Consider the following 13672-nt stretch of genomic DNA (forward strand, 5'->3'; position numbering starts at 1 on the left):
CCAGTAGAGCTTTCAACAAATTAAATTCAAAATAATATTTTAACTATGTTGAAAAAAGAGATTTCAGAGATTAGAAAAGCTGAAGTCTGAAATTCAGCCTCTGAAATGGTGTGCTTAAAAGCAAGGTTCAGTATGTAATTTTAGTCTAGTCAACCCAGTGGCTTAACATAACAATGTTTTTATCAGGGAGCCACATCTGTAGTTCAGATTTTTTACACCTTTGGCTATTCTGATTCTTTTGTATTGTGTTTAAGGCAGTTCTTGCTCTTTGACTAGTTGGTTATTTGTACTAAGTTAAAGAGGAAAAGATGAGAGCCAACTTTTGATGTTTACAGTTGAAGTAATAAAAAGTCCTTTTCCCTTGTTGGACAATATTGCTTGCAGAGAGAGGAAGCGTTCAAAGAGAAGCAAATGCACATACAGCAGTCTAAACTCACTGTCACTGACAGGCTCTGAAAAGGTTGTTCATTGCTGAATAGCTGAACCTGATAAAAAATGTGGTTCCCTACTGACATCTAGGAGGCCATTAAAATATCTCGAGCTGTTTCAAAATGCATAGTCCCAATTAAAGAGAAATCTCTGTGTACTTCTTCCCAGGGGTACGCTGATAAACCAACATGAACCATTCTGGTAGTGGAGACAGAAAGAGTGTGAAGATTACCCCTGAAGACAGCATGGATATGGCATAGCACCAAGGGGCAACATTGATGAGGAGCTGAGCTCGCTGGAGTCTTTCTGGCATCTGCTTCTGGAAATGGCTGCAATTTTAACAGCTTGTACTACTAGGGCAATATAAAATGCCCGCAATTGCTAGAATTAAGTAAATTTCATTATTGTAATTCTGTGATTTATTAAATATTGATGCTTTATTTAGTGGCTGTTTAAGTTTTCATATACCATGAACAAACCTTGCAGTAAAAAAAACCAAAAAACAAACAACCTACCAAAAAAATCCCCCAAAATAAGGCATTTAAAAAAAAAAAAAAAAAAAAAAAAAAAAAAAAAAAAAAAAAAAAAAAAAAAAAAAAAAAAAAAAAAAAAAAAAAAAAAAAACACAGCAAAAATCTTCGTCTCTGGCAGAGGCTCAACAATTGATACTAACAGTCTTATTACATTATAATCCCATTTTTCATCATATACTTACATGAAAATATTTTTTTCTCCTTTATAAGACAAAAGCCACAATAAGTTGGAAAGAAATATCATGAAGATGAGATAAATAATTTCTAATAAAGCCTGGAGAATCCAAACTTCAACCACTGTAATTTTTTTCTTTCTCTTACTAACTTCAAGAAGCTGTGGTAAGATTCTGTGTATAGAATTGCACTTTTAGGAGTCTTATAGGCAAACTTCTAGTCATTCATGTGCCCTGTTCAATGATCCTTATTTAACAGTCCCTCCTGGATATTTCTACCTAAGTTAGATGTGTCCCAGAATGCATTGCCTTACTTTCTCCCTGATCCCAAAAGTCTCTATCTTCCCTGACTCAAATAGGACAGATGGCCCAGAAGAGATTAACAGAGCTCCTGAGACATATTTCATAAAAACTGGGAGGTCTGTTATAGTTCAATAGTTATGTGATCTTTATTCTAAAATGATATAATAGTTGTGATTGTAACAGCTTGGACATTTCGGATTTTATTACCAATTAACCTTCAAAATGATGTAATGATTACAGACATAATAACTAACTTTTTTTTTTTTTCCATTTGGTGTATTGCACAGAATCTTTTTAGTAGTCTAAAACTAAGCAATGCAGCTTTGTTTTTTTTTTTTAAATCCTTTCTATTTCTGAATAAACTCAGAACCTGTCAGGCTATTCAACAGGATTATTAATTTAGAGGACCATACACAGTCAACTACATTGCACAGTCACAGTATCACTTAACTTCAGAATTACTTCAAGTCCCTGTGCCCATAGCATACTAGAGGTGAATTAATGACTGTCTTAAATTCATGGTTCCCATCCTATAAACAATGAATTTCTAGACATGTTCATTGTTTTGGGTCTAAGCAGTGGCAAAGCCAAAGTGAGAAGAAACTCTTTCTTTCGATGGCTGGGGTTGTTTGGTTGGTTGTTTTTTCATTAATATTATTATTACAAATTCGGTGTCTGGAGTGAAATGTGGCATGTTTCCACGGTATCTCTTTAAATTGTAACAAGCATAAAAAGAAAAGGAAAAGGCAGACATTTTTAATTGCCATAGGAATGGCTAATCTGTAGTAAAACACTAGTTCCCCACAAGCAAATACAGAGAGCATTAGAAAGCCAACAACTTCACTGTGAGAATTTCTAAAACAGTTATTACTTTCAAACATGCTGTTGACCACTTCTTAGGGTGAATAAGTAAGCAATGACTCAACGTGAGAGAGAAGAGGGGACTGGGTACTCACATTTCATGGGGAGAGAGAGTGATTCATATGCAAAAATGCTCCCAACAGAGCTCGATCTGGCTGCAGCTATGTCAGCCCCACTGCTCCCTCCAGCTTGGGACCAGCATTACCCCACTGCTCTCTCCACCAAGCTTGCTCGACTCGAAGGAAACCCTCATTCCCAGAAGAGACTCCTTCCCTGGCAGTGATGTGGGTGGCACAGAATAACCTCTGGGCTCCAGCCATGGCTATTGCAAAAAGTTAACCCTATTCTGGTCAGAGCCAGGTCACAATCACTGACTTTTTGACAGGGTTGGTTTGGTTTGGTTTGGTTTGTTTTCCACAGCACACTATATATATATATATATATATATATATATATATATGTATATTTATGTATATATATGTATATATAAGAATACCATAAATATAATGGACTTTATATTATCCTACATATATATACTATGGCATGCTATATACACACACACACATATTGTGATGGTTTGGACTTGGCTCCCTGCCAATGCCCAGCCCCTCTCTTCCCTCCCTTTCTACTTCCCCCAGGGCAAAGAAAAAAAACTATGCAAATTGAAGAACCCAAAACCCAAGCTAGTTATATAAAAATATATATTTTATGTATATTACAGTTAAGATGCTATGTACACAGCAAACGGGAATCCAAACACCCCCCGAAGGGATAGGGAAAGGGGAAAAAGGGACAAAAGGAAACAAAAAGGGACACTGAATAGATATGCGCAATCAAACCCAAGAACTAGTAAAATAACTAGTAAAACAAATCTCACCACATCCCTTAGAAAGCAGGATTGGCAGACACAGCCAGCACTCTCCAAGCTTCCACGTGGCAGGTTAGTGGATGCTGCAGGCCTCAGCCTTAGATGAGCGAGACCAACGCAGGGACCCACTGTTCCCGAGGTTCAGCAGAAGAGAAGAAGAATGAAGGCCGCTCCTCCCCTCTTATTTATACCACGATTTACGTAAAAATCGTATGGAATACTGGGAACACTGCCCCTTCCTTGGTTACAAACTGGTAACCAGGGAAGGCCTAGATTAAAACCACCACACACACACACACACACACACATATATATATATATATATATATATATGTAGGGATGGTACCCTTTCGGAAGAATTTGTAGTGAGGAGTTAGAACTTGTTTTTAATTAGGAAGGTTTTTCTGCCTAAAAGAAAAACCTTTTCCAAGGGCAGTTTTGTGCTCTCTTCTCCCGCATACTGGAGAAGTTTTCAGCCTCTCTCTCTGATATGTGAAGAGAGAGATAATGCTTGCAGACATGCTATAGGGCCAGTGTGGCCCCGAGAGAGTGCATGGGAGCCAGCGATAATAAAAGCCTGAAGAAGAGATCAGGAGGTGTGACTTTCTCAGGCCCAGAGTTTTCCGCAGCTGGTGCAGATATTTTGCCTGTAAGTTTTTTAGTGTTCTTGTCTTCAAATTAAACCTTGTTGAATTCTTTCCATTGCCTTGGCATTTTGGGGGGATACCTGAGTATATTTTACTTTACTCTCTCTCTATATATATGTATATATATAAAAGGAAGGAATAATAATAATAATACAAAAATATAAAAAAACAAGTGATGAACAATAAATACTCACAACCCACCCACTGATGCCCAGGCAGTTCCCAAGCAGCAACCCCCATCCAGCTTTTCCACTACTTTAAAAACTGAGCATAAAATCATATGGTATGGAATATCCCTTTGGCCAGCTTGGGTCAGTTGTTCTGGCTGTGTCTCCTTCCAGCTTCTTGTGCTCCCCAGTCTACTCACTGGTGGGGTGGTGTGAGAAGCTGAAAAGTCCTTGACTTAGTGTAAACACTGATTAACAGTGACTAAAACATCAGCGTGTTATCAACATTTTTCTCATCCTAAATCAAACACGCAGCCCTCTACCGGCAACTAGGAAGAAAAGTAACTTTATCCCAGTCCAAACCAGGGCGTTCAGTTGAAGGGAAAATTCTGACAGGGAGGATAATTCACAAGCATATATGGACAAAAAACTAAATACATTCCTTTTAGTTATGAGATTGAGAATTTTATAAAGAAGGAAATTAATCCGAAATTTGAAATTTTTAATGTCTTAGATATCTATCCCAGATATCGCCCAAATGACACTGTAGATGCTCATACCTAGAAAAAAGAGGGGCACTAACCCAAGTAATCTAAAAGAACCATCTGCAATCCTAGTCAGCAGAGGAAAGTAGATATATAACATCTGCAGAGAAACATACTGCTTAAGTCTTGCCTTTGTTTCAATGCCCTTGGAAGACAATCCAGCTGCGATAATTTATTCTAGATAAGTTCCCTAATTATTCTGCTTCAATTACATTACTTTTTTTTTTTTTTTTTTTTTAGAGTTGGAAACAAACTCAATGGGAAAAAATGGCCATTAAGCTTTCTTTTAGGCTTAAACCTCTCACCAGGCTGAGGATAGTCTTAAAGTCAGGTCTTCTACTTCATGAATGAATGATTTAAGGTTAGACTGTGGTAGTCTCCATAAGATGTCTTGGATTTAATTTTAGTTCTGGGTAGATTTAACTTTTGAGTTTTCTTCGGAGATTGTCATCTCGAACTGAATTACAATTGAGAAAGGAGATTAATTGTACTGTGCATGTACTTCCATTCACTCACAGGTGATTAAATGTTGAGAATATTGAAAGATGAATAAAGAGTGGCTGAAAGTACACATTTAATCACTTACCAGGTTAAGGAGACAAATTCTGAAAAGTAGGTGAAATGTATCAATGGATGGGATACCAGTTTTTAGGTAGTCTGAATCCAGTAGAGAAAGCGACATGAAATAAAAGGTTCATTTTTTAAAAGCATTACTCCAACCTGATGTTCCCAACTTATTTTGCCAGTTGGTGGCATAGGTTCTTCTGACAAAGAAACTGATTTTATTTAATCTTGTTGAGTTCTTCACATTGTGCAGATCACTGCTGAATTCAGCTGCTTTCACAAAACACAACAAAATAACACAGGCAACTAGATACTCAAAGAAAGTTCCATTTGGGAAGGTTTAAATGCAAAGGTGAGAGGCTAGGGTGCAGAGAAGGAGGGGGAGGTTCCCTTGCACTGCAAGTGAGAATTTTGAGAGCAAAAACCTAGCAATTTTCGAATATCATGTGGATTAGTAGTGGTTATTTGGGGACCATTGTATCTCTTTATAACCATCAGTGAGTGGAGTGGGTTAAGGTTGTGTTTCTATAGCAACTCCTTCCTGCTGCAGTCTACCAAGAGCTCCTAATGCATGTACACAAGGCAATTTTTAAAAACTTGTAACCGATCATTTGGGCACATTATTAGTGCCTCAAAGATTAAATGGTCAGAGACTTAAGACACCGAAGCAATTAAACAGTGGGCAGTAACTGAAATCAGATTTGCTCCAGTATTGCTCCTTGGTTCCCCTTAGCACATTTTATCACCTTACAGTGGAATCCATTCAAGAAAGTGTTATGTGATTTAGGTTCCAATTGCGGAGAGTTAGAGAAGGGACCTCTGGCCATTATAACCTCATGCCAGAAGCATTCCAGTGACCTATTATAGGATGCTTAGCTGGAAAAAACAGAGCTTCACTCGAGGATATTGAAACACGTATACCCTTTTCAGATGTACATTTCTTTAACTTCTTGGACTTATAGGTGAACATACACCAAAGTCCTTCCAGTTGATCCGTCTTGATCCCCTTAAGATGCTGTGTTAGATAAAATGGGCGTTTGTTGAATACACTGATTCATATCCAAGTATATGGAAACTCATTTTACATCAATCCATTTCCATTGTGAATGAGTGATGAAGAGAAAAACTCACTCTCAATAGGATATGTTTAAAAGGATTCTTTTTTTCCCGTATCGGTTTCATTGTGTGCTCCTCTCTAGTGCTCTGTATTGGCTGTCTGTCAAGGTCATATGAACCGAGTTTCAAGTATTAGTCATATCCTTTCCTCAACGGCTCATTAGAGGATTTTTTAAATAAAAGCTTTTATTACCACAAGAAGTGCAACAATGTCTGCATCTGTATGAGAGCAGGTGAGCACTACTTCACGGAATTTTAGATGATATTACTGTCATCTGTGTCAAGAGATCAAAACCCCTGGAAAATCCAGATGAATGCATTCAGAAATTTTCCTGTGAGAAAGATTACAAATATATGTTAAATATTTTGCTAGTCATACAAATTACTTAGAAAAAATTATAATTTCCTGTATTCAAAATATAACTGTTAAACTGGCACTGGAAGTCAAATGAATGCTTGCTGGAGATGAAGTTATTACTTGGAATTCTTCAGTTGATGTGAAAGAAAATTGTTTATTATTTTGATTGTAAAATTGTCATGAGACTTTCAGGCTGATATTCTACGTCACAGCACTATATTAATCAAATAGGTTTTTGTACATCTGTATTTCCCCTCTGGGTCCTCTTCTGTAAAGAGATATCCTACTTTTACTTAATAGAAGTCCTGTTATGGCTATTATCTCAAGACTATCTTACAGAGAATGAATAATTATTATTGTTTCTAGGTGAATCAACAGTATTTTCTTGTACTCATCTTTCAGTATTTCTTTGCTAAAAATATAGCTGTACGTAGATCATGTGAACAGTGAGAGACTGTGATATATCTTATTTTCTTAGTAATAACTGGGACAGGGTATAAATGAATTTTGCTTTGGGGTTTTGAGTTCATGGGGTTTTTTTAATGCAGTTTTTGGAAGAATTTGCACTTTATTCTTTACTTAAATTTAACTAAACCGACAAGCATACACCACTCTGTAAAGGAATTAATGTAAAATATCTCTTTCCGATGAGTTTTCAGCAAGCATTTATGTAAAGTAAGACATAGAAGTGACTATTACTCATAATCAGAATTTAATCTAAGGCCCAGTATAAAACTATCACAGTGCAGTCTCCATTTGTCATTTCATTCTGACTTTCTGTTAGAATTTTCTTTTTCTAAAGGGTTAGTACACTATTCTGCTTCATATTTTCTTTGCTCCGTCCACTCTAGTGTTCACAAAATGGAAATGACAATAGGTTCAAATTCCCTTTCAGTCTTTTCTTATATATAGGACCCAGAAGCGGAATCTCAATGGAGGCATGATAAAGGTATTTATGAAAATTATTTTTAACATTATGTCTCATCATGCAAACATTTATATGTATGATTAACTTTATAACTGCCTTCACTGAAATTATTATTACCAATGCTCAATCAGTCAAATCTTCAATTTTAGTCTTGCAAATGTTTTTAATATCAGGATCAGTACAGCATATACCATGTAATAATTCCTAAAATTTACAATATCCTTTTCTAAAGCAAAATATTTCTGCAAGTCTTGGATATATTTTTAGGGATCTAGATTCTAGGTCTAGTGCTTTTTTTTTTTTTTCTTAATTTGAAATAAAGAAGGTCAGAATCTCAAACCTCAGTGCTGATCTGGAAGTCTCTCATTCATTTTTTGAAGAAATCCAATGACGTAGAAATTAAACTACTGGAATGTGTCTCCACGGAATTCATCTAGCAGAGATTAGATGCTCCAGGAAACAGTGGAGCTACTTCTTTTAAATTCAAAAGAGGGTTGGCAGCTGTGTCAGAAAGGTGATTGTTTAAGTGATCTTGAAGCTTTTGGAAACTTCCTGCATATTGTATTTAAGAGAAGTAATTTAATCTCCTTATAGGAAATAGAATGTTGATGCTTTTCCATTTGAGAGGAAACATATTTCCTCTTATCTAGCATAAACACGCATGATAAAAGTGCAGATGATATTTTAAAAGTGAAACTTTTTCATAAATATTTAACTTTGCATAGATTATTGTTAAGCTTAAAGCCACATGCATTTATTAAGAGGTAGGGAAATAAATGTAGAGTGGGAAGCTCAAGCTCAACCAGTGCTGACCAGAGCTCTCCTAGGTCTCATCTTTGCACGTAGGAAACAACAATAGAAATATCCCCTCTCTGTCCTCTAAGATTACAATGATAAAGCTTCCCTAGTTCAATTGTTCATTGAAATGTTCATCTAAATTATTTTGTCTTCCATTGTATGAAAAAACTGCTATTGCCTACACACAAGCTAGAGAGAGCCCTTGCTGCTTTGAAACCATGGCACATCATGCCACAACCCTTCTGCCCTCTGTGAAGATGTCTTAGTATAGACACCCTTCACCTTTCCTCACATAGATCTCCATCCTAATGGTGATTGTGTGTTATAGCAGTGAATGATAACCATGTCAGTCTGGTTGCTGGCTCACCTCCCAAGCAACAGAAGTTTTCCAGAGAAGGACATACAAACTTAGCATGTTAACAAGCTCTGCTCTTCCAAAGAAGTCATGTCAGAGGTTAGATACCTGGGGAAAAACAAACAAGCAAACAAACAAACAAACAAGCAACAAAACCAACCAGCCAATCAGCCAAACAAGGAATAGACATCTTATCCAAGTAATACAATACCTTGGTGTTATGCTTAGAACTTACTTTCGCTTTTTACTGCTTAGTTTCAGCTCTGAGCAAACTGTGGTTCTTTTCCCTTGGCTCAAACTATGTCCAGCTGCATGGGCAGAATTTAATTTTCCTGCCAAGATGCCCTAGAAAGTGTGTTTATTATTTCCAACTGAATTAAGAAGTGATCATAATGAATGAGTAAGGAGACATTTGTTCTGTTTTGTGTTTCATCATTCCCAGTGATGTATGCAAAATTAAATTTAGCAAATACTTCTTTCATAAATTTAGCTTCAGGGTTTTTTTCTGTGTAACAAAGCACTGCCAATTTTGCATAAAGTTTGAAGACTCAGGACTTACCTTAGTCTGAAAAAACCATTTGAATTTATTTAGACAAAAAAAAGATTGAGTCACAATAGTGTGATAGTCTCAGAAGAAAAACAAAAGGAAAAAAAAAAAAGACTGTAACGGAAAGGCAGAAGTTCAAGGCACTGACCAGGCACTGAGAAGATCTTAGTTCACTTCCCAACTTCCCAACAAACTTTGTTGGATATCGTCAATAATCTCCCTAGTGCAGTCCTGAACTGTACAAAGTAGATAACACTTGCATTTACTCCATTACTTAAGCCCTAATCTTCATGGTGCAGAAACTACTCATACTGTGTGGATGTGCAATGCATAGCATACTGATCTGAGTGTGACATACTAATCACATTTTTATCATTATATGTAGTATTAAATTTATTTAGCTACGTTGCTGGGCTGAAAACAGCTACGTTTGCTTAAAAGCCAATGTTGCACACACGGATGAGCAAAGTTTCAAAAGATGTGTTGTTATCCAGCTTAGGCATTTTAGTCTAGCATGCTGTTATTTAAGATTATGTCAGCACTTCTGTTATCTTATTTTTCACCAATCCATAATTAGCTTGTACAAAATTCACTAGGGACTACATTTCAGAGTAGAAGATCTTTTATGCAAAATTGCTTACCAGCATGGAAAGAAACAGCTTACTTCAAGGTTTGCTATCACATAACAGGAAGTTTATTAGTGTTCTTATTTGTCCTTGTACAATAGAGATCTCTTATTTACCTATGCCAGTGGAAAGATGAACAGATGATAAAAAGTACTATCAGTCTCTAAATCCATCTCCTATAGTTTTTCCTTTTTCAAATTCAGTCCTTGCATGTTGTATGACTACCCTTTGGCCTAGTTAGGATAACTTATAACTCCACGAAAAAATAATCAAAACCAGTCTACTTTTTTCAGTCCTTAATGATCTTCCAGTTGGTCTTATTTTTCAGGTTCTATTCCTTGATCTTATATTTTCTTAATCTCAACCTTTATCAAGCCCCTTACACTGTCAAGATTAAAGTTTTCAATACTTGATTTTCTCTCAAGGATGGAATTCATGGTAAACAGAATAGGCACCTTCTCTTTCAACGAGCCTTTATTTTCCTCAGCAGCCATTAGAAAAAAAAACAAACACACACCTCTAGAGGGTGACAGATTCCACTCATGGCCAATATTTTTCACTATTATTAATTTCAGAAAGATGACTTATAATGGGTGTTGTTACTTACTTGCATCTGTCCACAGAAGTATTTATAGATGTTCTGCATTTCTTTCACGATGGGTACCACACATCAATGAAGCTATAGAAATAATGGCACAAGTCTTACATTATAGCTTGTTAATGATGGACCATGACTTCCCAGAAATCACTCTGAAAATAATCTGATTTCTATAGATCAGCTTTTTAAGCTTTTTATAGGTCCTTCAAACCATTCCTATGTTGGTTTGCCAGTGCCTGAACTGGCTTTCTAGCAAGCTTGGGAAACTAATCCAAACTTTACTAAATACTACAAAGGTAGCTGTGGAGGCCATTCTATAATTCTGCTGAAAATGTGAGAATGGACAGTGATTGCAAGAGAAAAATGTAAACCTGAATATGTCCATTAGAAGAATGAATTGTTCACATCCAGTTTACTAACGGTCAGTCTCAATTGAGATGACAATTCTGATCAGTTAGTTTAGGGTCTAATCTGTTGAGCAATATTAGAAATGGTCAAGTGCATAATTGCACACTTAAAACATATTTACTTATTATTCTGATCTGTGACATACAATTGGTATGTAGAAACAGAGTGATGTCTCAGTATGTCAACTTTGTTATAAAACATTCAAAGAGAAACTAAGCAGTAGATTGCAAATAGAAATTTCCTTTAGAAAGGGGTGTGAAGACGTTGTGAAATAGTTTCTTCAGCATATTGATAAATCTTCATTTTTTCTGTTTACTGTAGAATAAAATCTGATTGTAGGAATTGTTTTACCTTTATAGTCAAGTGTCAATGGATAAAATATAGGAATGATCCCAGGAAATGGAAACAAAACTGGATTTTTCAAAGGTAAGAATCCTAACACTTTCCTGGTAATTTGTTAAGTCATGTTTTTGTATTGGCCCAAGGCATCTTCAAAATACACGGCATCAGAAAAAGCTGAGTGCATTTTTTTTTTTTAACTTCTCCAGATGTGTGGATACAGCATTCTCCTGAGACAGAAAAAAAAAAAAAATTAGTTTGAACTAAAAATCTATTTTTCTGAATTAGTATTTTAAGAAGACAGGTGACAAAAGGTGAGAAGAAGCTGTTCTATGAACATTTCTGATTTTTGTAAAGGATATTTGAGGGTTTCAACGTTACCTAGCATACTTTCTCATTCATCCTCCACTTAAGTACTTAAATTCTGGAGAAAAAGGTATTTCAAATATTTCTGTTGCCAGAATATACTGGGTAGTATATGGCGCTTGCAGCTCAGACTGCCTTTCTGAGATGTTTCTCCTGCCATGAAGCACAGATTTTAAACATTAACTCAGTCATAAGCCTCCAAATGTGGCACAGTTGAAGAGTGAATCCTCATTCCGTAGTTTTCTCTTAGAGTAGGATAATCCATTCTCTGGAGACCTGGACAGTTGTGCTGGTATTGCTTATAAAAACAGGTAAGGATTTACAAGTGTTTACAAGTGAATTAATGGTGAATTTCAAATTATTGACTGTGGTTAAAGTAGCTGGCATAATAATCTAGTTGCTTTTTATTTTCTCCTCCAGTAGCAAAACAAACAAAGCAACTTGCTAGTTTTACACTACATCTGTTTGTTTCAAATTAGGGTTTCAGTTGTTAAACAGCTTACTCACTCTCAGAGAGATTCCTGCTGTGGGCAGGAGGGGAAGAAAACCTTGATGAGTTGAAGCCAAGTTGCTGCTAATTTGCCTAAAGATGCAGAGATAAACTGCGGTTCAAACATTCAAGTTCTTTTCAAGTGAATATTTCATCACAAATATATATATGACCTTTAAAAATATTACTGAAATATTGTCTCTTTATAAGTAGAAATAATCTACAAAATCACAGAATATGTCCAGTTGGAAGGGACCCAAAAGGATCATCAAATCCAACTCCTGACCCTGCACAGGATCATTACCGAGTCACACCACATGTCTGAGAGTATTGTCCAAACACTTCTTGAACTGACAGGTTTGGTGCTGTGACCACTTCCCTGAAGAGCCTGTTCCAATGCCCAACCACTCTCTGGGGGAAGAACCTTTTTCTAATATTTAACCTGTACCTTCCAGGATGCAACTTCAGGCCATCCCTTGGGTTCTGTCACTGGTACCTCAGAGCAGAGATCAGCGTCTATCCCTCCTCTTCTTACAAGGACATTGTAGACTGCAATCAGGTCTCCTCTCAGTCTCCCCTTCTCCAGGTGGAACACATCAAGACACCCCAGGTGTTCCTCATAGAACTTCCCCTCAAGGCCCTTCACCATCTTTGTTGCCCTCCTTTGGATGCTCCCCAATAGCTTAATATCTTTCTTATATTGTGGTGCCCAAAACCACACATAATATTCAAGGTGAGGCCGCCTCAGTGCAGAGCAGAGCGGGACAATCCCCTCCCTCAACCGGCTGGTCATGCTTTGCCTGATGCCCTCCAGGACACCATTGGCCCTCCTGGCTGCCAGGGCACTGCTGACTCATGTTCAACTTGCCATTGACCAGGACCTTCATGTCCCTTTCCGTAGCACTGCTGTCCAGCATCTCATTCCCCAGTCTATACTAACATCCACGTTTGCCCCATCCCAGGTGCAGAATCCAGTGCTTCCTCATGTTGGACTTCATATGGTTGGTGATTTTGCAGTTCTCTAATTTGTCGAGATCTCTCTGCAGGGCCTCCCTGCCTTCAAGGGAGACAACACAGCCCCTCTCAGTTTTGTATAATCTCCAAACTTGCTTAGTATTCCTTTCAGTCTTGCATCCAAGTCATTTTTTCACATGGCACCTACAGGATGGCCAGGGAATCAGATCCAGCCAGCATTAATTTAGGAGGGGCAGGTCCAGCCTGACTAACCGGATCTCCTTTTATGACCAGGTGACCCACCTGGTGGATAAGAGGAAAGCTATGGATGTAGTCTCCCTGGTTTTCAGCAAAGCCTTTGACACCCAGGAGTATGCTGTCTCCCACAGCACATTCCTGGAAAAGCTGGCAGCCCATGACTTGGACAGGTACATTCTTGGCTGGGTTAAGAACTGTCTGGATGTCTGGACCCAGAGAGTGGTGGTGAATGGTGGTGCATCCAGTTGGCAGCTGCTCACTAATGGTGTCTCCCAGGGCCCAGTGTTGGGCCCAGTCCTGTTAAATATCTTTACTGATGATCTGAATGAGGCGACTGAGTCTACCATTAGAAATTTGCAGATGACATCAAGCTGGGGGAGGGTGTAGGTAGGTCTGTTGGAGGGCAGGAGGGCTCTGCAGGGGGACCTGGACAAGCAGAAC

Source organism: Empidonax traillii, unplaced genomic scaffold (genome assembly GCF_003031625.1).
Source record: "Empidonax traillii isolate 1590-97213 ecotype Southwest subspecies unplaced genomic scaffold, ASM303162v1 scaffold382:size1915631, whole genome shotgun sequence".
NCBI lineage: Eukaryota > Metazoa > Chordata > Aves > Passeriformes > Tyrannidae > Empidonax > Empidonax traillii.